The sequence below is a fragment of the Sebastes fasciatus genome, chromosome 12 (genome assembly GCF_043250625.1).
Source record: "Sebastes fasciatus isolate fSebFas1 chromosome 12, fSebFas1.pri, whole genome shotgun sequence".
NCBI lineage: Eukaryota > Metazoa > Chordata > Actinopteri > Perciformes > Sebastidae > Sebastes > Sebastes fasciatus.
The window spans coordinates 31,648,209-31,675,438 of NC_133806.1; the positions used below are offsets into that span (position 1 = coordinate 31,648,209).

General features: G+C 41.9%; 1 protein-coding gene across 1 annotated transcript in view; it reads right to left on the reverse strand.

The window, feature by feature from the left end:
* The window catches only part of LOC141779734 (nuclear factor of activated T-cells, cytoplasmic 1-like), a 151,304-nt gene extending 128,649 nt beyond the window's left edge, over positions 1 to 22,655 (reverse strand). Inside the window, exons 1-2 of the mRNA XM_074654729.1 lie at positions 22,570 to 22,655; positions 15,387 to 15,495 (exon numbers count right to left, since the gene is read on the reverse strand). The gene's annotated coding sequence lies outside the window, so the exon portion shown is untranslated. The remainder of the gene's footprint in view (positions 1 to 15,386; positions 15,496 to 22,569) is intronic.
* Between the last annotated feature and the right edge of the window lie 4,575 nt (positions 22,656 to 27,230).

Genomic DNA, 27,230 nt, shown 5'->3' on the forward strand with positions numbered 1-27,230 from the left:
CTCAACATTACCGACCCTAGCTTTAATCTATCACAATAAGTCATATGTTATAAATGATTGTGTGTGTTTTTTTGTCAAAAATATGAATCTGAAAATGAGCTAGTAGTTGTCAAATAAATTTCAAATGAATGTGGTGGAGTAATAATGTGCCTGTGAGATTTGAAGTCGATGTATAAAATCAAATAATATAAAATGTAATGTTCATGTCAAGTATTTTATAGAAAGAATACATCCATCCATCCATTATCTGTAACCGCTTATCCTATTCAGGGTCATGGCGGGGCTGGAGCTGATCCCAGCTGACATTGGGTGCAGGCGGGGTACACTCTGGACAGGTCACCAGACTATCACATAGAGACAGACAACCATTCACACTGTCATTCACACCTACGGCCGGTATAGAAGAGTCACAAAGTATAAAGTACCTGAGTAATGTTCTTAGTTACTTTCTACGACTGTAACAATACAGAGTCACCTAAATGTCTGTAACTATACTTATGGACAGTTGTAAGCACATGAGAAACGAGGCAAAGAGAAACATTTCTACCAGATTTCCGATAGATTTGCTTTCCTCTTTGGTCAAAATGTTTCCTGCGTTTTCACTGGCGTTCTCCTTTGAATCAAACATGTCTTTACTGTAGATCCAAATATCACCTCACAATAAAAAAATTGGCTTGTAAATTTCTTTTGAGCCTGGAGAGAAAAAAACAAACAATTGACATGCACTCACTCAACAATAAAACAGCATTTGGGGGGTTTAATAATTCAACATACTAAGTTGCAAACTCACACAAATAGCCATGCTCCCACAGCCTCTCATGTTGCCACGGGGGCCAGAGAGTGCATTGTACGGGGAATTGTCAACATTCCCATGATGAGCCTGCAGGCCCTGTGGTCCAGGGAGGTGTCGAGATGAGATGGGGGCCAAAATTGATTGTAAACGCTGAATTATTCAACCGAGCCCCTCCGCCATTTGAGTGAGTTTCTTCGGTTACGTCGAGAAGAGCTTTCATAGCAAAACAGGAGAAGATTATCTTCCACAGTCCCCCGTGGAGGCCCTGAACGCCTCTCATTAACGAGACAAAGCATCTACACACAGATACAGACACACCGACACAAATTTACACACACACACACACACAACGCAGAGAAATTCTGACACACAGACGCGCATGCCAAAAGTGCTGCTGACATTGATATCTGATAGCCGTACACATACACTGGCCAACTTCCAAATCATACAGGCCCGCTGCACTGGATTTAAAGAAAAGGGGGGAAAAATAAATGAGCATGAAACTACTGAATGATCCCAGTTTTGAGTTGTCTTTGAGCATTACAAGTCTCTCAACACTAATCCCTTGAAATACATAAAAAGCTCATCAAAGTGTTGCTACTTTGATATGCTCCATTCATTCAAGTGTAACTGAGAAGTCCTTCGCTCACTTGAACAGCAGATACATTTTCAAAGAAAGAAAAAAAAGTGAGCGAGCGACGCCAGCTAATCCTTGGCCTTAAGCTGTTAAAATATCCTCGAAAAAAAAAGTCCTTGTAATGTCTGTATTTACATATTTACAAGATTCCCAGAGCGCTCTCTGCATCTTTATTGATAAAAAAGACGTAAAAAGAGATATGGTGAACCCAACCTGTCAGTTCAAGGGCAACATTTGTTCTTCTTGTTTAAATATGGTTTCAATCCGCCGTCAATCACAGCATTACAAATAAAATGAGCAGGGGCTCAATAAAAAGTAATTAAATGTAAATGCTTCTGCTTTACAGTGTCGTGGACCTGTTAATGCAATTCAGCCTGACTCCAATTACAGAAACTCCCAATGACCTCATGGCCCATAATAAATCTATCTGATCACATTAAACGGGGGAGCGAGTGAGGCATTCACTGTAATGCACTCAGCATGGACAAAATGAGAGGGCCCGGGATGCCAGAGATATGACTGCAGAACCGCAGGAAACTCTAGCTCGGCGTTGCAGGCCCTTTGGCCCGCGCTATCATTAAATGACTCGTTGAAATTTTAATTCTCTGATCACATTAAGTGCTGCGGGAAGACAACAAGCTCTGCAGGCGCAGATCTTGGCGGTGTCATCTCTTCGTGGAGAGGGATATAAAGGTCCTTCGGTATAAGGACGCTCGTTCCCTTTTTTTTCAGCGCCGGTGTCTTATGAAGGCTCCGGTTACACCTTTGCATAAGATGATGGGTGAGTGTGTGTGTGTGACAGCTCGTTTCACCACCCGGACATCCTCACTGTCCCGCGCATCTCTTAGCAGCATGAAATCAAACAGGTGGCAGGTCACACACCAGTGTATCCCTATACTTCTGAGGACCGTCATTACGTTTGTCCCCTAACCTGAGCCCTGAATCAAACCCATAGAACTACATGCCTTAATGCTCATCCTTATGTAATACTTAAATTAACACTAAACCCATGTCTTTAACTTTAACTCTATTCTGGCCTAAAGTCAATGGCTTATCTGTTTATATTCAAAAGGCGAATGGTTAAGGTCATGTGGGAAGAGACATCATATATTACGAAAACTATTTTTGTTGTTGTTGGATTTGAGGTCTATTTCACTCATTGTTTCAGCTTTATGACCCACAAATCATCAATCACACTCATCATTTTTATAGAGTTGTTTCTGGCCACAGCAGGCAGCTGTTTTCAGTGAAAACATTCAGATAAACCAGCTGTACACTACCTGATCAGCACAAACAGACAAAGTTAGTCACTACCTGGTGAAAACATAGACTGTATATAAGAAGTGGACATAGTCACAGTGGCATCACCCATTGGTTTACGTGTTGCTGTTTTGAAGCCTTGATTTCGACATTTTGGCCATCTCCATCTTGTTTTTTTGCAACCAGAAGTGCCTCGAGAGGGTTGAGCTAAGTACAACCAAACAATGAATAAGACATTTTTAGGTGACCAGAATGTTACTATTAACTTTCATTAACTGAAAACACGCTGTGAAGTGTTAAAGCTGTAAGACGAAAACATGGACAACTCCCAGACCGGACAACGCCGTGGTAGCGACCTGTCAATCACAAGGTAGCCACACCCTAAAGCATCCCCTGCTTTATGGTTTATCTGACTCTAAATGGGACCATAATTTACTAAATGAACATCATGCTGTATTGAAGAAGACTTGAAACTAGAGATTGAGACCATAAACTCATGTTTACAATGTTTACTGAGGTAATAAATCAAGTGAGAAGTCGGCTCATTTTCTCATTGACTTCTATACAACCAGACTTCTTTTAGCAACCAGAGGAGTCGCCCCCTGCTGGCCATTAGAAAGAATGCAAGTTCAAGGCACTGAAGCATTAGCTTCACTTCTCAGACCCAGAGGTTGCCCACTGGGTGAAAATAGTGGAGCATTTAGCTGCTAAAGAGACATATTTCCTTCAGGGGTTGGTGGAGACCAAAACGGAGCTTAAAGGAGAATTCTATTGCACCCTGTCTGCTGGATGTGTAATAAGTAGCTGAATGCCAACACATCAGTCAGTTCAGACTGCTTTAATTAGTCAGATAAATGTAATAATATTAATCCTTGCTGGAGCCTTAAAATGACACCAAAGTTCCAAAGCTATGAAATAATTCGAAATATCTTTAGTTCAAGAGTTTCCTCATCTGTCTGTCTATCCCTGTGCCGACATGTGGTCTTACTAAATAGAGCACACACACAAACACGTTTGCTCAAAAGATATGATTATAATTGATCAAACAACATTAACTTCCAAATAGCATAAATCACAGTCAGAGGCAGCCATGTTATTATTAGAGATATTTTAGGAGCAATATATTTAGTGCCTTTTCTTGACACATTTGTGACTTCTTAAACTGATCAAACATACTCTGTACAAGAAATCAAGAACGTCTTCTTATTCACACTCTAATTTGCAATACATCGGATTAATAGTCCAGGTCATGCGGATACACAGCCCTTTTAACGTCCACTCTGACCTCATCAGTAATTACAGGTCATGCATTATGGAAATTGGTTTTGTGTGTGTTTGACAGGGTCAATTTTCTGTCAATACTTTTGATATTTTATCATCCAAGGTCTTGCTGTAGTTCTCTGTATGCGTATCATGACGGGAAGCTGAACTCTGAAGCTGAAGTTTAATAAAAAGGGAAGGTAATCTCCTCATTGTCCCCATATTCTGCTGACAACAAATGATGCTCGGCGACGGCTGCCAAATCAAACATAAACAAAACGAAGACCTCTTTACCCTCTGGCAACCCGATGAAAGCGAGACCCACTGAGGCCTGAAGTTTTGGATACATCGCTTGTAGGAAGACTTTTTTCTCGGCCTAATTGATACTAGTTTTATCCTGTTTCAACCCTCTGGGAAGCCAAAGGTGATGTTTTCATAAGAGGATCATGTAAATAAAGGCTACACAAGGAGAGGACCCCTGCCAGCAGAGCATCATGGGAAGGGGCTACAGGCAGAGCCCACACAAGACGCCGATCATGACACCAAAAGGTTAAACATGGACATCATGCTTGTGTTAGATTTCCCTCTGACCCTCTGACTACGGTTTGATTAGAGAAAGTATGCTTTGGAACTGTGCGCCGCTGGTTCCATGAAATAATAACAGACGTTGCGTCTTTTAAGGGAAATAAAATGAGTGAAATGATCTCTGGAGCAACGATTACGTGTTGGGGACATCATGAATTATGTAAAAATGACTTTCCTCTATTAAAAAGATGTGATGGGTATGTTGTGGGAGGCACGCTGCTGTTTGGTCTGTGTCCAAAATCGTACACTATGCACTACTTACTCAACATGTGTACCATCGTTCAACACATTTTTGTGTGAATAAACAATATGTATCTTTTCGGATGCACTGAACTGTGACGTCACTTACTGAGAGCCTCCTTACTAGTTGGAGACGCGTAACTATGGTAACCTGTACCAGCCTAATGTGACCAAACAATGATTTGTGAGAATCATAAAGTCTGAAATAATTTTAAAATGATATAACGCCGATAGCAAAGTGGAATCTTATACTTGCACTTAAACTTAAACACTGTCTAGTGTTTGAATACTGTAATATTTCACTGGAAATAGTATGCACTTTGCATAATAATGGTATCATACTAAGGTTTCAGACATACAAAAAATGATCACATACTGTTTTAATGCACTAAATAGCATGTATGGAATTTAGGACGCATCCTTGGAGTCTACAGCCATTTAGCTAAATGCTAACTTCAGCATGCTAACAATGACAGTGCTAACATGCTAACCATCTTAGTTCAGCATGTTAGCATGCTCGGTGGAAGCGCTACCCTTGGCGTGGCGCACCACGCGGAATTGTCACCGAGCGCTGCACTCAAAGATCAAATTATTTCAACTTTGATATCGGTTGCCGCAAACTTTCAAAGCGCAACTGATGAGATAACGGCTGCAACTGTTGTTATTGCCTCCAATGAACGGCATTCCTTGTGCACTCTTTGATGACATATTATACCTGCCCTGCGCTTTGCCTCTGCAAGGCTCTGTGCCCTACCTAGTAGTGAGTGAAGAGCAAATGTTCTTATCATGTGAAGGCAGCTAAAGGCTTCATCCTCTGGGGACCATGAATGTTTGTTCAAAAATCATGTTAATCCTTCCAAAGTTTGTAGAAATATTCTGGTCTGGACCAAACTGGTGACTGGCATTGCCACCTATAGAGCCCTGATCTTGAGTAAAAAATGCACATTCCAAGATTTAGTAACCATAATAAACCATACAGTAACTGTGTGGTTAATGAACAAAGAAAAACTATTTTTCAAAGTTACAAAACAGAACAATAAGTTTCACTTATTTGTAACCACAGCTGGGTACAGATACTTTTTTGAAGCAGTTCTTTTGGCTGTTTTTGTAAAAGGTGACAGAAATCTGAAGCTAAATCTTGCAGTGCTTTTGACCTCTCAGTGGTATTATCTGATTACACTGCTGGCAGCCAAACAATACTACACCACAGAGGAGCCAGGACAGGAGCTAGACATACTGTACACACATTCACTAAGCTCAGCTGCTGAATGCCTTTCTTCTCAGTGAAATGCAGCATGTGCAGTGGAACACACAGACTGAGAGATCCTGTCCTGTGTGGAAATAGATATGAAGATATAGACTCAAAAAAACAAACTACACATTTACAAGAATGCACATGGAAATAGTATATAGTTGATTAATTATATTTTCATGATGCAGGATAGTCCCAACATGGGACATAAAAAGCCACCTGAAAAGCTACTATATTTGAATAAAGCAAAGCAATACTATTCATCATTTATATCAGGATAGCATAAGAAACCATACAAAATCATCAGGTTGAGGAGGGGTGTAGTCTAATTATTATTTTAGCTAAAGGGAGGATAGTGTTTATATTTTGAGAGTGCAGGGGAGGGACTTTTTTTCTTTCCCCATATATGTTTGAATGAGATTTATTATATCAAAAAGAGATCAAAATAGTTAGTTTAAAAAGATGTGTGCCATGCTATGTTTGGAACATGACCATGTCCTGCAGGGCCTTTTTCAGTCCATAGTCCAGTTTATTGTCCTCTCTTCCAAAGTTAACAAAACTGCAACCAAACACACTTTATATATTTCACTTTACACTTAAAACCAAATTCCCTCATGCGTAAAACAAGAGCTTACTAGTGGTGTATCAGTCCCTTCAAACATAGTGTGGGTGAAATATTCGGCAAATGTCATGCATCATTTGTTTGCCATAAATTGGTCATTTCTAATGTGCATATTGGTTGTGCATTATGAAAATACATGTTCTATTAAAATATTAAATGTTTACATCTGGGTACATTATTTTAAATTATTTATGCTTTTCCTCTTTTAGTTAATGGAACTTTACCAACCCTTATAATATTCATACAGTCCTTTAAAGGTCACATATTATGCTCATTTCCAGGTTCATAGATGTATTTTAATGTTGCACTAGAACATGTTTACATGCTGCAATGTTCAAAAAACCCTTTATTCTTCTCATACTGCAGCCTGAGTCTGCCTGCCTCAGAGCCTAATTCAGCCTCTGTCTGAAAACCACTGATTCACAGCCTGTCTCCTCCCACTCTGCTCTGATTGGTCAGCGTTTTCTGTCAATCAAACTTCCTCAACAACAACAGCGTCACCCTCCCCCTCCCTCCCGGAGAAGCTCTCAGAGTGGAGGGAGAGGCAGCTAGAATAGAGCTTATAAACCACTTTAAAGTTTATAAACCAGAAACTTCACCCAGCGCACGTTACTGGAGGAATCTGATCAGAAATCGGCGACACATGATGAACATCTGCGGTCCAGATTCCAGGTTTTCCTGACGGTTTCTCTCAGGTAAATAATACTATTTATAGCTCTGTTAGTTAACTCAGTGTTTACCTCATGCATCAACTCTGTAAACCGTAAACATACACTCTGTTTTACGTCTGTCTTTACAGATCCATCTGTGAGAAATGACCGACAGAATCATCCCAGAGGAGAGCAGATAGCTGAAAGCAGATGGGAGATACAGAGCTAACCCGTTAGCATGTAGCTACATGCTAACGGGTTAGCTACATGCTACCGCTATGAGACGGTGTGTAAACACAACGACCATCAGGGTGGAAAATAGAAGATGTGAAACAGTAGTCAGTTCATTATTTCTGCTAAAAGATAAATGTATGGAAGATCAGAGTAATGGTATATTATTTACAGTAGTAGCTGTCTCTGTGTTACCATGACTACAGACCACCGGAGCTTAGCTTACCATAGTTTACCAGAGCTGAAGACTTTCTCCTGTACCATGTTAACATAACTAACTAACAGGTGAGATGATTACAAATGCTGTGAATAATTAATATTGTCATCTGTCAACTCAAATAAAGTTTGACTGTGAAACAGAAATGTGTTGTGTTGCTTACAAGTCACTATTTACTACCTGTAGTCTGCTACATGCATGACATCAAATATATATAATATATAAATATCATCTGTTTAAACAGTGTAATTACATAAAGCCTTTGTGAAAGAACATGTTATATTTAGATGATGGGAGTACATGAAGCCTGTTCTGCTGGTTCTTGCAGACTTTGCTCAAGTTAGGTTGAGGAGGAGAGACAGTGACGCGCTGTGGGGCGGGGTCAGCTACTGAAGGTTCTCTCTGGTTCGACCAGGAAACCCTTACATGGCTTGCATTTCTCTAATGACGTCAGAAGAGAAGGAAAAAAAACGATTTTTTTTTCTGCACCCATTTCCGGACAAACGGAGGAGAAAAAGAGAGAGGATGGTCTTTTATGATACTATGGTGGCCTGTAGACACACTGGGGACAGATATTGATGTTTAAAAGACATGGAAAAGTGCATTTTGCATAATAGGTGACCTTTAAAGGGCACAGTGTGTAGGATTTGCAGATCTAGCAGTGAGGCTGCAGATTGCAACCAACTGAAACTTCTCCCGTGTGCCAAGCGTGAAGGAGAACTACGGTGGCCGTGAAAACGTGAAAACTCGAATGGCCCTATCTAGAGCCAGTGTTTGGTTTGTCTGTTCTGGGCTACTGTAGAAACATGGCGGCCGGCTCTGTGAAGAGGACCCGCAACGTATGTAGATATAAACGGCTCATTCTAAGGTAACAACAAAACCAATCATTCATATTTTCAGGTGATTATACACTGAAGAAAACATACTTATTAATATTATATTCCATTTCTGCCAATATATCCTCCTAAATGCTACACACAGTTCTTTTAATTGCGCTTGTTCACGATTGAAACTAGTGGCCTCACAATTATTTCATTAAATCAACGCTGAACGTTATACATTATAAGCAAATATCTTAAGCAAATAAGAAAAAATATTGCTTTTCTTAAAATATAATTATTTGTGTCTTATGGTTGCTTTCTGTTTATCATTAAGGTAAGGTTTACCCACAGTTTAACTTCCCACTACATCACCTGTCATGACTGTAACACAGAGATGGCTATGGAAAAAAAAAACACAAAGTGTTTCCTGTTCTGTTTTTTCCTGCATTAGGAGAATGAGCTAATCGTCACAAAGTTGGCAGCTGAATAGAGCCGGTGAGTTTAATCTGACCACAATGACATGTTTGATTGGTCAGGGCTGGGGTGGGTGGGTGGGTGTGGGGGGGCAGCCCTCTCCTGTGGCAGTGGAGAACAAACATAAATCTTCTTCAACAATCTATTTTCCATCATACTTATTCACAGGGGACATCTCAAAGTGGTCTTTACCCTTTCTGTCAATGGCTGCCCTCATCCATCAATTTCATAGAGAATTATACCCCAGATCGATGTAGTTCACGACCGCTGAGCATTTGTCGAGGGGTGGTGGAGGTGGTGGTGGTGGTGGGGCTGGGGGGTAGGGGGGGGGGGTGGTTGGGTGTAAGCTCCGCTGCTTGTTCTCAGAGGCCTTTTTGGTTGGCCACCCGCTGCACCTTGCAGTTGAGGATGAGAAGCGACGCAAAGAGGTCAAGCAAAAGCAGAAGGACTCACAAATAAACTGAATGTATGAATGGAACCATTCTCACAAAAATGCTATTCCACTATGAGCAAATTAAAAAGCTATGTGACATGGATCACTGAAATGATGCATACTCTTTACAGCCTGTACACCAGCAGGCAGAGGCCACATCAAACAAGGCTTTTAGTTTGGCAAAATTTGTACTCAACATGAAACAAAAGATCAGAAAAAAGAAACATCCGCGTCCAAGTCTCTGAGTGCACAGCCTCTTAAACTTCACTCGTGTCCTTGTTATCTGCTTGTTGTCAAAAGCTATTATTCAAAAAACAGACCCTCAATTTAAGGAGATGGACACGCTAATAATGGGTGTGAGGGACAAGGCCCCCTCTAGCCATTATGGAATATGTAGCAATACCATTACACACCCTCTGACAAAGATATTCAGGCCGGATAATGGAGCTATGAAGAGCTGTAGCACAATGCATAATTGCTCCTTCTGAAACATTGATGAATTAAATTAGAGGGTGGGTGGGATCAAATTCATAAATCAAATTACAGTACCTTTGCTTCTGCATGCTTAAACAGTCGAGGACTCTTTAGAAGTCGCTTTTAAATTGCAGGGGGGGGCCCTAAAGTAAATGAAGTAGGCATAATTATGTGTATCTTCTCACTCCAGCATTGTCTTCAATGAATTTTTAACAAAGGCGACCATTAGCTACAAACTAATACCGGTTAAGCCTCAGCAAAACTGAATTATTAAATCTGTCAGCCAATATCCTATTACAGCCTACTTATGAATAGTTGATTTTATTTTGTATAATTGACAAGGCTTATCGTACAGTGGGGCCCTTCCGTGGCAGCTTGGGTTTTGAGATGCGGCGATATGTATAGCCTCCGCGGTACAAAAGGTCGGCTCACGTCAGGTTCATTTAACGCGGTTGGTTGGTTTCCTTACAGGTGGGATCTTATGACCTGTCATAACTGCACTTATGGAGCGGTGGAATATCAGGGCAGCAACCTGCTTATATGCCTGCTGCAAGACCATTTTATCATGATCTATATACAGCAAAAGGAAAACTAAAGACACTGCATGTGTGCAGCAGATCTTGAATATTAAAAACATTTACATTCAGTCTTTTATTAATAGACTCACAAACTTAATGTTGGCAGAAAATAGCTATAAAGTAAAATAATCAAAATAAGTATGCACAAATAAGTAGCCCTATTTGTCTTCCTTACATTCCACTCCTAATATGCAAATCCCTCTCCTACACACACACACTCACACGTACACACACTTAAGACATTAAGTCCTCAACCTGGACCGGGCTTGTGAGGGATATTGGCATGTACACGAGATTGATGAAAATTACTTCCAGAGCATTTATTTCTTCTAATACCACTGAAAGAAGAGTGTGCACTCAGGAGATATTTGATCTGAATTAGGGAAACTGATGAAGCAATTGATTAATTGGAATTTAAGCCATCAGTCACCGGAGCCATCAGCAGCATCATTTACATTCCAAACAATCAGCTGAAGGCCCGATAGGACACTAAGTATTAATACGCAGGAGTCAATGTGATACCGCCACGTCGCCGCCGACCCTTATTGACAAGCACAACGACATTTTTAATCCCCACCTGATCAAATTGCATATATTTTGGGATTTCCACACCGATTCAATATATCTTATGAATTTTTAATCTGGTCGGAGGAGCAGGGGGGTTTAAGCGATACAGATTTATCTTTTCCTTTCTTTAAGGTGAAACACACTGCAGACAGGAGGGGAAGACGGGATCCATTATTAATTACTACCCTCCATCTCTTGTTTTGTTGTTGCCGGATATATTGTGACATGAATTGTTTTTACTCATATGTTTTATGCCACGCGGTTTTCTAAATGCCCCACAGCTCTGCCAGATGAAAAGCACCCAGTCACTGACACCACCCATCATGTTCCAAATGTGCTCATTGGAACTGATTTTAAACTGGATGTTATTTTAGGTCAGTTTGGTCATGATTGCATTTGCTCTACAGGTAGCACTTAGGAATCACTGTTATGGGGCGATTCTAGGATCAGACCTTAAGGGGGGTTTACAGTCAAGGAAATTTTGAGCGTCAAGTACTTCATTTCCTGCCTTCTGGTGAATTTTTATGCACCAATTTCTGCCTTTTCTGCATCAAGTTATGGTGTAAATGTCTTGGGCTCAATGAATCCACAAGAATCTCATCTTTCCAGTTATAAGAAATTTATGCAATTCCAAGATTGTTTAGGGACCCCAGTATGCAGAAATATTCAAATAAACCATTTTTAGAATATGCAAAAATAACACATTTATACTGCATGCAAAAAACTGCATGTGATTATCATAAAGTGGGCATGTCTGTAAAGGGGAGACTCGTGGGTACCCATAGAACCCATTTTCATTCACACATCTTGAGGTCAGAGGTAAGGGTCTTTGAAAATCGCCATGCCAGTTCTTTCTCGCCAAAATTTAGCCTAACTTTTGAGCGTTATGTAGCCTCCTTCTCGACAAGCTAGCATGACATGGTTGGTACCAATCATAATTCACTAGTTAGGACAGAGTCCACTAGCCTCTTATAGACCGGTGGATGTCGGCAATTTCAGATGGTTTGATAGTAATTTTTTAGGGGTTCTAAGATGAAATGTAGGTGTGCTTGAGCACCCCTAAAAGAAGTCTAAAATTACCCCTGATGATACTTCTGAATTATCTTATAAACATTTTACTGAGTGCACACACTACTAAAATACATAATACAAAGGTCGCACCTTACAAAAAAGTCAAATACGTAAATCTAACATACTTTGGAAGATGTCAAATCTACTTTGGCTTACATGCTGGTGATCACAATTTTGTATTGGCACTGGCCTATAATGTCATCAGTAAGAGACCTTTCCCAGCAAGCATTTGATGCATTGGCAGTGACATACAGGTGGTGGTTAATTGTAACATCCACCCTAACAAGCTCAAAATGTTCTCAATAGAATATTATGATACTGTAAATACACATAAACAGCTTTGGAAACTGATACTTTCCCGGGCTGGGCCTGCAATAAAATATCTGACAATGAAACCAACAAAGTCTTGTTACAGGAAATTCTTTGCATACAAATAGAGACTCTATAAAGGAAACAAGCAAAAAAAAAAAAAAAAAAATGAAAAAACAACAGAACCGAAAAATGAGTCAGACTATGAGCCGTGATGCTGCGACTCATAAAAAGAGGACATGCATAACCTTTAGCTTAGTTTCTACAGACTACAAATAGTTTTTGTTCTCATGCTCTGACACAAATTCACAGACGCAAACATGAATTACATGCCGGGCTATATGATTCACAGAAGGCACTGATTGTTCTTTCAAAGTGCCCATTACAGAGGCCTATCATTGCAACATCAAGCCCTCCTTCCCATTGACAGTGCTGACGTTTTCCCACTTGGCCTGAGCCCCCTACTGACAGCAACGCCAGTAATGCTCCCTCCCTCCTTCCCGCTCTCTCTCTCTCTCTCTCTCTCTCTCTCTCTCTCCCTCTCTCTCGCTGCTGCTGCTGCTCTTACAATGTTAGATTTTGCTGAAGAAGTTAGTCATTAGTTGAAACAGCAGAGTGTTGTAATGAAATCTGCCGGCCACATCAATAGTGTTTACTGTTGCCAGTTTGCTTTGCTCCATGCTTTTTTGTATTTATTTGTTTGGTGTGCAGCAGTACAGCATCGCTGTAATGATGTTTGCCCCCGCTGACGTGTGAGGGCGACGGGCGACTCAACCCCATGTAATATCTGCCTCCATGTGGATCTGTAACATTTAATAAGCTGTTTATCATACCCTGTAGGTTAATCATTTATCAGCACCTCATCAGATCACACTGATGGATTATTCTCAATAAAAGCACCTTCCTCTAGTTGGTTAGCCACATGGCTGGCTTACTGGGAGAAGTGTTCTGCTCCTATTGGGTTCTTTCCCCTCCAACTTAAAGCTCTAATTAAGTAGCCAGGGCGCTAAGTTACACAGAAACAGCCAGCAGGGAACCACAGGAGACAGGCTGCAACGCTACAGCAGCGGCAGCGGCGGGCCCACTCACTGAGATCGTTTCCTCAGACGGGTGTCAAAACACCCCCGGTCTGCCTCCCATCAAGTCCCCTGCGCAGAAATAGGAAGTGAGGCTCTGAAAGGAAAGATTAAAGTTTTCTGGAAGTACTGTTGGCAGCTGCACATGCCCTAAAGATAAACTTTATCCGGCCGCATGTGCAAAACTTTGCTGGAGCCATTTGTCATCTTCGAAAGTAATACATTTCCAAGTGGCTTGGACTTTAGACAAGAACATGAGACTGGCCACCGCAATGTGGTCTGCTAGTGGTCCACTGTTTTGATGCAGAGGGAGGAATCTAAATCAAACCAAACTTGTGCATAAAAAAAGTGCACTTGAATACATTTGCTATGTGTTCCTTTTTATGAAACATTCTCTCTCATCATTTGCACTATTTTACCTGTAGCTCAAAAGCTCAAATTGCTATATGAATCTGTTCCATTCCCTCTATGGGCGCAAGTTTAATTCACAAAAATGTTTAAGTTCCAATGGCATGTCATCAGAGCAGCGCTGTGTTGTGAGAGAAATTAAAAGGTTTAAAGGTAGGGTTGGTAATGTTGAGAACTAGCAAGAGTAAGCTAGTTTTTTAAACATTATCCAACTGAAAAACAGAGCCCAGTGAAAGTAGCCAGCAGCACCAGCTCCAAAAGTCCCTAAATCTAGCGGGAAAATCAGAGTGACAGCCCGTCCGTTCAGGATTCCCTCCCAAGCCACTCATAAGATTATCATTATGATCTTAAACAACGAACATGACTATTGTCAGTATTCACAGCTGTCAAGCTAGCAGCTTGTGGAAGACTCCAGTGATGCGCAATGAGTGCACGGGTAGAGTGCACGTAGGCAGGTAGGCAGACACGTGGGCAGACAGCCCCATCATTCATTTAATTCGGGCTGATTGAAATGATTGGATTGGACTTTTTTGGTCAGAGCATTTGATTTATTGATTGCTGTTGGGATGTAATGAGAATTTTGATAAATGTAACAAAAATGTTTTTGAAGAAGTGTACCACCCTTAGCTTTAACATGAAGTTAGATAAAAATATCTTGCTAAAGATGAGCAGTTAATGACTGAGACGTGACTGAGATGGATACAGATGTACCCAGATGTATACAGATGTATACACTGGATGATGTTATACTGTCGGTTGCAACAGAGGATGTTCACCCTAACAACGGCCTGCATAAAAAACCCTGAGGCTGTCAGAGAGAGCAAAGGGGGAAAGAGTACTAAACTATTGTACTCAAGTAAAGTTTAACTAAATTAAAGAGCATCTTTAAGCTACAAAATACAATGCATTAAATGCCAACATGTACACAGGTGGAACAACATCAGCAGCATGACCCCTTATGTCCAAACCAACAGTAAATTCCTTTTCTATAGACGACACTTTGCAACCTGTGCACACAACTGATTATCAATTAGGCCTACTGTATACAACAGCCTCCCTCAGTGTAGCCTCACTAGAATTAACCAGAAAAGAGACAAAACTCAGACAATTAAACAAAAATCACCAACAATAAATGAAAAAAACTGTGGACACCACGGTGGGTGCACCAAGCATTAATTATTAAGCCACATATATTGAATTACCTGACACTTCTTATAGAACCAACAGTAGAATAAAGCATCACCATAACGGACAACACAGACAACAATATAAACTCCACAGTGGTTGCAGCCACAAACACAGCAAAGGACAGACTGCACAGTCATTACAAGCCACATAGCACGTACACACACAACGCTACTTTGCTAAGCAACACCGTGGTTGTTGATTATCTCAGAATGAGTCCAATGAGTGTGTTGTTGTACTCACCTGTCTGAACAGCATTCTACGAGTCTTGGGAACTGCAAAGTCCTCCTCAATCTGCTCTCAGTTCAACATTCTCCAAGCTTAATCCCAGTCTCTCTGTCCCACTGTGATCCTAAAATGAAAAACATTTTGAGCTGTCAAAAACAGCAGAAAGTCCTCACACACCTTTTTGTACTGTTAGGGTGAACACTTTCAAACCCTGTTGATGAAGATGTTGGCCAGCAGTTCTGGGAGGTTTGGAGAACCAAAATGAGTCTAGAAACTTGGTTCAGGGCTCTGCCTTTGACTGTTTCTTAACATTAATATACACAGAACAAATGGCATCAAAGCAAGAACAAAGGAAACTCACTGACATGAAGGATGGTTCTCTAGCCCACAAACAAAAGTCCAAATGAATCAAACAAGAGCTGTAAGTAGGCTCGTTCGAGATGAACTGCTCCTCGCCTGGAAAGTAGACGAGATCAGGCGGCAGCAGCGGGGGGCGTTGACAAAAAGCTACAGTCAAGTCGGACAGTTTCTAGCCGTTTCCAGCAGCCTTCACGGAATTTACAGGAAGTCACAGAAAAAGTGACTTCCTGTTAGATCCGATCTGTAGGTCACTTGTAGTTTTCAGACCACGTTGGGATTTATTTATATTTGTTTGTAAATCTATGTGGAAATGTGCGTATGTCTGGCATTGGATTCTATCCTTTATTATTTTTTTGTCCGCCTTGTAAAGCACATAATGAGTACTCGTTTTGATAAGTGTTATATATAACCTTTATTATTATAATAATTATTATTATCAACCACACAAGATGTGTTTGTTAACAGATGAAACCTTCATTGCACAACATGAGACTAATACAATCTAGCGTTAAATATTACAATTACACAGAAAGTTGGGACTTTCTACAACACGTGGTGTTTACTGTCAAAACTAAGAGCCAATAAGCTCTTTGATCAGGTGCGAGCCAGGCGTTTCCCATAATGCCCTGGGTCTTGCAGTCGGTGGAGAGCATCTGCGGCGCCTGGCTCTAAAAACTGCAGCCGCCTTGATCTCGCGAGGTTATCGTTGCCCACGTGTGCATGACGTCAGAGCAAGTCGGGAACAAGTGGGACACAAATCTAACAGGCATGCAATGCGCGGCGATCGCCGGTGATCGATTCTACGCAGGCCTTGCTTATCTCGAACGAGCCTAATACTTCCTGGTCAAATCTATATTGCTAATAGCAAGGGTAAAATTCAGCAGACAATTAAAGCTATTAAGCATGTTAGTTACATCAGTCTTTCCACTGAGGCATTTAGATTTACAATAATTTTACAACATCCTATTCAGGCTAGAGTTAATTCTACACAGGCTGGTAAGAAACAAAATACAAAAAGAAAACCCACTGCTTCCTCCCCCATCCCAAGGTCCCACTTGGTACAGTCCACACTGCCCTTCACCTGGTGGAGCAAGGGGCCTTCATGTGAACAATGATTAGAAATCAATGCAAACAAGAAACAATAAAACAAATACTTGAATGAAAACATAATAGATGAAGCAAATGAATTAATCCACTAAATTGGATCCTACGTTTAGATGATCTAAAACAACAAACACCAGTGACTGAATAAATTATGATGAAACCTGGCATTAATAAGCACAACAAATCATAACACCGTTTAAGATACAATACATTGCCTGCCTAGCACCTGACATGTACTGTTCACTAAGTGCTAGCCCCAGCCTGGGTGCAACAGCAAATATACAAAAATAAATAAATAAAATTCAAACCTCAGTAAATTGGAAAACCATGATGATGACTCCATGAACATATTTTTAATTTAGCATCAAGTTATTTTTAGTTATACATTTAATTTGAATGATTTCGATATCATATTTAAACTCCCAGTTCATTCAGATTTAGATATTATAATTCTCAAGTCAAACACTCGTACAGGCTTGTATATTCCGTTAATACTTATACAATATAAAATATAAAATAGTAAGTAAGAGAAAATCGATGAATGCCACACATTCTCTTAAATCACTCGTAGGTGCCACACGTCTTTTTGTACCAGTGGTTCTTGTGTGAGGCCCATTGTCTCTGTGTGTATATGCGTAGAGTTTCACTATATGTTTCCAAATGAGCAGTCACAATAAATTGCTATTCATACCCACTTAACCCTCCCCAGCACACACACACACACACACACACACACACATGCAAACATACATATACACACCCTGCCAATCCAAACCCTTGTGCCAGCTAGCCATCTGGTCAGAACATGATCATCATATGCAATCTGCCCACCCAGGCTGGCACTGATTCACCAGACCAACACTCCAATTACCCTCATCATGCCAACAGTACAGCAGAAAAGCAAACAGCGCACACACGCCACAATGGGACCCACCTGTGCAGGGGTGGAACGACTGCCAGATAGACTAAGAGAGGTCAGTGTGTCACAGGATTGAAATACTCCGCTCTACAATTAGATGCATTCACAAACACAGCACAAGACTCGATTAGCCTTTATATTATGGAGAGCAAAACTCCGATTATATGTTGCAAGGTTGGATTCATCTCGCTCCAAATCATTCATCTACATCATCACAATGGATTAGGGATAAAAGGTTGTGACCTTTGAATGATCAATAAGCAAACATAGTCAATGCCCACCCAGGAGGCATAGGAGGTTGCTGATGCAAACATAAAGGAAGAGAAGGAACATTAATTTAAATCCATCCAAGTTATCTGATGCTTTAGCTGAAGTTTGGCGTGAAATTAAGAGCAGAAGTTTCTAAATGATGGATTTTGCCTCATCGGTGAAACCTGACTAATACGTCTGTGGCCCCTATCAGCTGATAAGCCCACCGGCTCAACATTGATCTATCTCTCGGCCCGTCTCCCTTTTCTTAATTTTAATTTTCCCATTCCTAACCCATGCTAATTCATCCCCTCTGCTGTATGATCCATGGACCAGAGGCCTCGGCAGCGCAGAGTGCCAGGAAGGGTCACTGTTAATTATATCCATTTAATACCCACTTATGTCTGCAGCGACGTCTTCCTCCTGGGGTCACGCAGACTTCGCCCTGCACTTTATCCAATAATCTCACAGAATATAGGCTCGGATATTCCAAAAGATCAATGTCATTAACAAGAAGGCACAGAACGCATTTGATTATGGATGTAATTAGTACAGGCTTGAGGGGACTCGCTCCTATGCACAAAGAGGCAAAATCCATTTAGCATCAAAATTGCCTTAAAAATGGACACCACTTTGAGATCATTTTTGCAACTGATGACCACCATAATGCAATTAGTATCACTAATGATGGGGAATCAGGGCTCATATACATAATACTTATGGCTAACTTTGACAGATAGAAAAAAAGCATTAAGTGCGGCTGAGAGCGAGTCATGTTCCAAGTTGTGGCGAGAGGGTTCAATTTACCGTCACCAGTCGGTGATGTTGGATTGGGTGCTCGTCTGTTCTATGCCAATTTACCTGTGGAAAAAAACAAAAGGCAGTCCTATTGGGCAAGTGTCTCTGAGGACCTGCGAAAGGTGACACTGTGGATGCTGCATTAGGAGGATGAGCTTTTAATAATTCTGTCACAGGGCCGGGGAATATCGGGCCAGGATCACTTTACAGCCCAGCTGAACTGAACATCTCTCCAATGAGAGGCCGGCCTCATTAAAACTCTGTCCCCTGCTGACTTTATCTCTGCGTCATCAGATCGCTCTTCCCCTCCTCCGTTTCTTTCTTCTTCTTTTTTTTTGTCTTCTTAATCAGCTTTTTGACATCACAGACACACCTAGAGGCGTCGCTGTCCATCAGCGATGCACTGGCGTCAAGCAACTAGGTCAGCCACATTTCAAGTGAACAATAACTTAGCGGTAATATACAATTTAAAAAAACCTCCGAATTCAGTTTGAATCATGCACCAGCGAGCCTTTGAAATACCTGCTGTAGACATCAAGTTAACTTTCAGTCACTTTAAGCTCTGCGGTTTTCCGCTAATGTAGGTAGAGCAGCAACACATACCTCTTCACTGAGAACAATCTTGGCCTCCAGTGGAAACCTGTTGCGAGGGATGTGAAAGGGAACAGACAAAATGACAGGACTGAGGAGAGTTTCTGTGGCTTGTATTGGATTGCATTGCCCTGAAACTCAAGCCTGTGTGGTAACAGGGTACAGCCACTTAAGATGGTGAGATAGCCACAATGATGGACAGTTTGATTTTTTTTTTTATATAATATCAACTACAGTTCGGGTTATACTTTGCAGCGGGGAGAGAGGGTGAGACAGAGTTTAAGTTTCCAAGTGTTAAAACATTCTATAAAGTCGTTTAATGGAAAATAAATACTCACTTGGGATGCTTTTTTTTCCTACTTTAATTTAATGCCAGGGGCTAAGGTAACTAATAATCTCTCACTGGAACATGTGGTTCAAATGTCGGATCTCTTAAATTTATAGGCACCAACAACTGATAACATGTAGCCAGTGTACATGTGTACTTTCATGTTAACAAAACCTCCCATACAGCAACAAACATGTCATGATACTCAATTACAGGTCTGTATACGTCTCGTAGATTAGAGGACCTGAGCAAAATGATGGAAAAAAAAGGAGGGGGAAGCCGGCTGCATAACGTCTAGCTGATTTGACTTTATAGTAGACTACTAAACCGCCGTTAAATGCACACATGCTAAAATCCCTCTCTGTTTTCCATCAAGCTGCTGTGTAGTGGCTATGTTAAATGTAGGTGGTAAGCTCATATATCTAATTATACAATAGCCAAACATTTTTTGTTAATGAAATGGAAGGAGTGTAATTGAAAACTTCAGCATAATTATTGCTTGGGTGAGTGGCTGGCTTCGGAAAATTGCACGTGTAGGAAGAGGTCTCAGCGTGGGGTACCCATGACTTATGAATCCAGCCATTTCAAAAATCCTTACAGAGCGGCACGTGTGCGCTCACAAGCACACGCCCTCGCACATTATTATCATTATTATCACTGTGAAAAAGGCAGCCAAAAACAGCAACATTACTTGAAAGAGTAAAGAGATACAAAATTCATGCTTTCCCTTCTGGATAAACTGCTACTTAAAAAGGCAAAATCCTCCTTGAAGCTAAACCCTAGAATTTGTTATTCTATATGCAGAGTACGTAATGGGTTAAAAAAGGTAAGGACATGGATAACTTGGGACATCACCTCATAGGTCCTAGCGCAGAGAAACCAGAGCAGCCAAGACACATAAAGCCAGGTTAGAACGGCTTGGCAGCCGCGCTAACAATGTTTGTCACAACTGCCCTCTTTCCATCCCGAGCTCAAATGAGAGAAGTCAGAGAAATATGGGATTACCATGAGTTATTTATGACGCTGAAACCCAAGAGCCCCCTTTATGAAATCATCTCTGCTGATTGGGTCGCTCCTCCGCCGTGCAGCATCTGATATGATTTCAAATGGTTTAACATCAAAGTCGCTCGTGTAAAGTATGAGTAGTTTTGCACACGTTCAATCAAAATACAGATCTTTATCGGCATCATGCTGATTGACATGAGCGGACTGTTGTGAAACAGATACTGCGGCTGTCATAGTCATTATGGATTTTTCTGGTTAAAGATACAGCTGGGGGGGGGGGGGGGGGGGGCATGTGGTCTTTACGCTGAAATGTTCTTTAGCCAGCCAAAGTGCAGTGGATTAAAAAACGTGGCTTGGGGGGGAAAAGGACAACTGTTACCTTTAATACTTCTGAAATCAAAGTGTAAGTGATAAAACCAGATTTTACTGATAAAAAGTACAGTATATTTGCCTACGTTTACACCACGTGACAGGACTAAAACATATACTTTCATAGCTGTATAAAGAGCAGGTAGTATACTCAATAACCAGGTTCGAAAAACCTACACCCAGCAGGGAACTACAAGGATACGATCAATGGTAGTCCATAGTTAATGAACTTTCTGACCTTTAGGAAAATGTACACTGCTTAACCAGATTCTGCGTATTTAATAATTCAGTTAGAGAGTAAGAGAGCTGAATAGAGGAGCATCTCTCACCCTATATAGTCAGGGATATCATTTTGTCCAGAGACAACGGTTGACATTATGTTGCTGTGGCCAACAGAAGAAGAAAAAAAAAACTCATTATGGAGACATCCATTTGTGGGGGTTTTAATAAAAAAGACAGAATGAATCTTATAGGCACTGGACTAATGGGAAAATCTATGCGGAAAACTAAACTCCCAAATGAGGGTCCTGGACATTTGAAGTCATTAGTGTGGAGATTGTGGTCAGCGGAGTGAATTTACATATATGGACATTGCTCTAAAGAAAGTATCTGGAAGAAGCAGAGGCGGAGAGAGAAGAGAAGAGAAGAGGAGATACTACAGTAGCTTGATCTGCCATTGAGATCTTCTGAATGGGAGATCATAGGTGCATTATTGATGAGTCTCAGTTTGAGTTTCAGCTCCAGAGGAAATGATAAGGTGTAATGCAATGGTCTACTGTGATCATGGACAGCTTCGTCCTGCATACTGTATTGCAGGCTGCAAAAGTGGCAACCTGCTGCCACACGCCATATGTCTTTGTATCAACAGAGGTAGAAAGAGTATTGTACTCAAGTAAAAATACTGTTACTTTAAAGGAATTTTACTCAAGTAAGAGTAAAAGTACGTGTCTAAACATTTACTTAAGTAAAAGCAACAAGTAGGTGGGGGTGGGAAGAACATATTTTGACTACAAAATAGATTAATTGCATTAAATGTCAACTTAAACACAAGTGGAACAACACTAGCAACAAGACTCCTAATGTCCAAACCAACACACAGGCACTCTGCAGTCTATGCATACAACTGATTATCAATTATATAAATATACAACAGCCTTCCTCAGTGTAGCCTCACAAGAAATAACCAGAAAAGAGACACAACTAAATGATCAACGATAAATAAAGCTAGCTATGGACACCAAGGCGCCTGAAACTTCTTTTAGAATCAACAGTAGAATAAAACATCACCAAAGAAGACAACGTGGACATGTAAACAATATAAACTCCACAGGCTGCAGCCACAAACACAGCAAAGGAGAGACTGCACAGTTTTTACACAGCGTAGCGCACACACGTCACTAGGCAACGCCAATGCCCAACGAAGTGGTTGTTGACGTTCTCATCTAGACAGTTCAGCAGTGTGTTGTCTTACTCACCTGTCTGAACGGCAGTCTGCGAGTCTTGAGCACCACGAAGACCTCCACAATCTGCTCCAGGTTCAACATCTCTACTCTCTTCATTCTCTGTCCCAGTATAACTAGTCCGCTCGGCCTCCCTGGTCCCAGTAAAACCAGTCCTCCCTGGTCCCAATATAACCAGTCCGCTCGGCCTCCCTGGTCCCAGTATAACCAGTCCTCCCTGGTCCCAGTATAACCAGTCCGCCCGGCCTCCCTGGTCCCAGTATAACCAGTCCTCCCTGGTCCCAGTATAACCAGTCCTCCCTGGTCCCAGTATAACCAGTCCTCTCTGGTTCCAGTATAACCACTCCACTCGGCCTCCCTGGTCCCAGTATAACCAGTCCTCCCTGGTCCCAGTATAACCAGTCCTCCCTGGTCCAAGTATAACCAGTCCACTCGTGTCTCCCTGGTCCCAGTATAACCAGTCCACTCGGCCTCCCTGGTCCCAGTATAACCAGTCCTCCCTGGTCCCAGTATAACCAGTCCTCCCTGGTCCCAGTATAACCAGTCCTCTCTGGTTCCAGTATAACCACTCCACTCGGCCTCCCTGGTCCCAGTATAACCAGTCCTCCCTGGTCCCAGTATAACCAGTCCTCCCTGGTCCCAGTATAACCAATCCTCCCTGGTCCCAGTATAACCAGTCCACTCGTGTCTCCCTGGTCCCAGTATAACCAGTCCACTTGGCCTCCCTGGTTCCAGTATAACCACTCCACTCGGCCTCCCTGGTCCCAGTATAACCAGTCCTCCCTGGTCCCAGTATAACCAATCCTCCCTGGTCCCAGTATAACCAGTCCACTCGTGTCTCCCTGGTCCCAGTATAACCAGTCCACTCGGCCTCCCTGGTCCCAGTATAACCAGTCCACTCGTGTCTCCCTGGTCCCAGTATAACCAGTCCACTCGGCCGCCCTGGTCCCAGTATAACCAGTCCTCCCTGGTCCCAGTATAACCAATCCTCCCTGGTCCCAGTATAACCAGTCCACTCGTGTCTCCCTGGTCCCAGTATAACCAGTCCACTCGGCCTCCCTGGTCCCAGTATAACCAGTCCACTCGTGTCTCCCTGGTCCCAGTATAACCAGTCCACTCGGCCGCCCTGGTCCCAGTATAACCAGTCCTCTCTGGTCCCTGTTTAATCACTCCACTCGGCCTCCTTGGTTCCAGTATAACCACTCCACTCGGCCTCCCTGGTCCCAGTATAACCAGTCCTCCCTGGTCCCAGTATAACCAATCCTCCCTGGTCCCAGTATAACCAGTCCACTCGTGTCTCCCTGGTCCCAGTATAACCAGTCCACTCGGCCTCCCTGGTCCCAGTATAACCAGTCCACTCGGCCTCCCTGGTCCCAGTATAACCAGTCCACTCGTGTCTCCCTGGTCCCAGTATAACCAGTCCACTCAGCCTCCCTGGTCCCAGTATAACCAGTCCACTCATGTGTCCCTGGTCCCAGTATAACCAGTCGACTCGGCCTCCCTGGTCCCAGTATAACCAGTCGACTCGGCCTCCCTGGTCCCAGTATAACCAGTCCACTCAGCCTCCCTGGTCCCAGTATAACCAGTCCACTCATGTGTCCCTGGTCCCAGTATAACCAGTCGACTCGGCCTCCCTGGTCCCAGTATAACCAGTCCACTCGGCCTCCCTGGTCCCAGTATAACCAGTCCACTCGTGTCTCCCTGGTCCCAGTATAACCAGTCCACTCAGCCTCCCTGGTCCCAGTATAACCAGTCCACTCATGTGTCCCTGGTCCCAGTATAACCAGTCGACTCGGCCTCCCTGGTCCCAGTATAACCAGTCCACTCAGCCTCCCTGGTCCCAGTATAACCAGTCCACTCGGCCTCCCTGGTCCCAGTATAACCAGTCCACTCAGCCTCTCTGAGCTGAATGAGGCTCTACCTTCACACCAGGGATTAACAGAGTCCAACAGCAGAACCTCACTGAAGGTAGAAGTTCCTCAGTGAACACAGAAGTCACACCACGAGCATGTTAGCATGTTAGCATGTTAGCATGTCAGCCAGGTGCCCCTGCTACTGTGCTGGTCAGGAATGTCGTGGGTGTGTCACTTAGCTCACGGGTTGGTGCATTAAATTAATTAAGATACTGTGGATACAGTTTTTGTTAACTATGCTGAGTAAACTTGCCCGTGAACACAAGCTAGCTCGGAGCTCCGCCCTCCTGTAGCCGCAGACACACCTTCAGCTTCGTCTCTGCTGCTGCTTCTTCTTCTACTACTTATTTTATCGCAGTTGGCAAACAACTTTAAGGTGCATTAATGCCACCAACTGGTATGGAGTGTAGATCAGGATTTTAAGTATTCACTAATTCTAATAGTTAAGAAAATGGAAAAAAAAAGAAAGAAAACAAAAATAAAAAATGACAGTGATAATAAAAAACATAAATAAATAAATATACTCAAATCCTCAAAATTTATTCAAAATAGTAAGGTATAAGTGCACAAAAAAACCTGACTTTGTTACCGAAGGAGAGTAAATGTTATTCGTTACTCACCTGTTGTGTACTTATTTAGACCACGGTGAGAATAGTCAGTACATGTTTGGTTATGTGGTGCCTAATAGCTAAATGTCCTCAACTTGTTGCATGTTGGTCTTTCACAAAGAGAAAGTAGGAGATGCGTTATTTCCCAGTAGACTTAACTGACTAATCTGGAATATATGAAAAGTGATTTTAAATTACTACATTGACTGTTTAGCATTTGGCCCATTCACCCTCTTGTCCAGTATCTGGTAAAAGCATAGACAGACAGCTTTGTCCCATGCATGCTGACTCTTTAGCATTCAATCATAGTAAGGATAATAAAATGAGAAGAAAAAATGACTCCTGTGAAGTTTGTTTAGCCTCTGAATGTTTGGTGCCTTCTAGTTTAACTATTTAAAGTAGATAAAGTTGCGTAACATCATATTTATTTTTTACACTGTGTTTGACAATGTCAACATATTCTTCATCATCATCATAATTTCCCTCCTGTGTGCTTGCTGCATGCTAAAGTGTTAGCATGGAAACTAAGGTTTCCGAGACAATTGCTCACAAACTGAGCAAAGTAACCAACTAACCACAGTAATTCCAGTGAACATCTTGCTGTGTATATGAAATGAAGAGAATGAGCAACACCAAAGAGGAAGAGGGGGAAAAAGAAATCAGCCTCCTTAGCCAACTTGATTGTTATTGCACAGTGCTTACGGTGTTTTCTGGGCCTGCACATGTAATCAATACCCTCAGGCAATTTTAAGCGTGATCAGTTTGGATGGATTATTGCTTGGCAGGAAGGCTTTTACATTGATCCTCTCATCATGTCAATCACTGACAGTGACAACTCTGAACTCTTCAAATTCCATACATCAGCAAGTACTGCTCACAATCTGGCTGCATCAAAAAACAGTATGAGTCAAGAGGGTGTTGCGGGATCTGCTGAGACCGGGTTTCTTATATTTTAATGCACACTGTAATGTATTTCAAGGCCCAGCAGTGCGATTTCAGTGCTGTGCATCATTCATTCTTCTGTACACTTCTCTATTGCTTTTAGCAGCCTCAACAAGGGCCAATAGATTTTTTTTCCAGAGGAAACTTTATGTAAGGGTGGATATAACAAACTTTATTTACTCTTATAATCTGTAATAGCACATATTACAACAGCATGTATTATTTTTGTTTAACTCCCCATTATACAGTTATACCAGAAAAAGGTCACTCATGCAGTGACCTGTATCAGAACATCTGTATAGTCAACATGTGGTGATGGGATTTCTAAAATGTGAAACCAGAGATTAGCATTAAATTGAGTCGTTAAAATAATAACAGCTGCATGTTAAACTGCAAATGTTAGCATTTGATTTCAGTGAAAACAGAACAAGAGCCCACTCTGCCATATTTGTCAAGTGCTACTGCTGGAGTGGTTTTGCGAGCCCATGCCTTTATTCGTTCCTGCAGCTAGTAGCGGAGCTGACATCTCATCTAATGAAGAGCAGATAGCAGAGACTGGTTCAAATCAGTGTTGGGAAACTGGGGCTGGCTGGTGAAACACAGAGTGAGTTGTAATATCCTCAATTTCTCCCAGCTGGAGCGGGCTGGGAGCATGTAACCGATAGTGTCCGCATGCATATTTTACACTACAGCCCAGGTGTAAAGTTTCAGCACTTGCAAGGAGCTGAACAGATTTGACAAAGTTAGACTGTAGGACTTGTAGTGAATGAGCACATATAGACTGAAACTGCTAATAGTTTATGGCCAAAACCTGCCTGATGGGGCAACTTGCTGGCATGCTCATGTTCTTCATTATATGGAAGTTACCTTATTTACCAGTGTGTCTCTTTATTCCAGAGGAACCCTGCATTGCTGTACACAACCCTAACCTTAAAAACACACTACGTGTGCCCCGTGCAGCAGACAATATGTACAGTATAACATGTTCTCATCCCAACTCATCACAACTTTGTCACGCCCCTTGGCGTCATTTTCTTTTCGACATCAAAACAACTATTACCCTTGGCATCACTTTAGGATTAGGCATCAAGCCACTATAGTTAGGTTTGGGAAATAACTACATGGTTGGCCTTAAAACTACTAAGTTTGTATAGTGAAAATTACACTGAACGTTGTGAACATGTGACACAAACAAACAGCTGATTGTAACGTG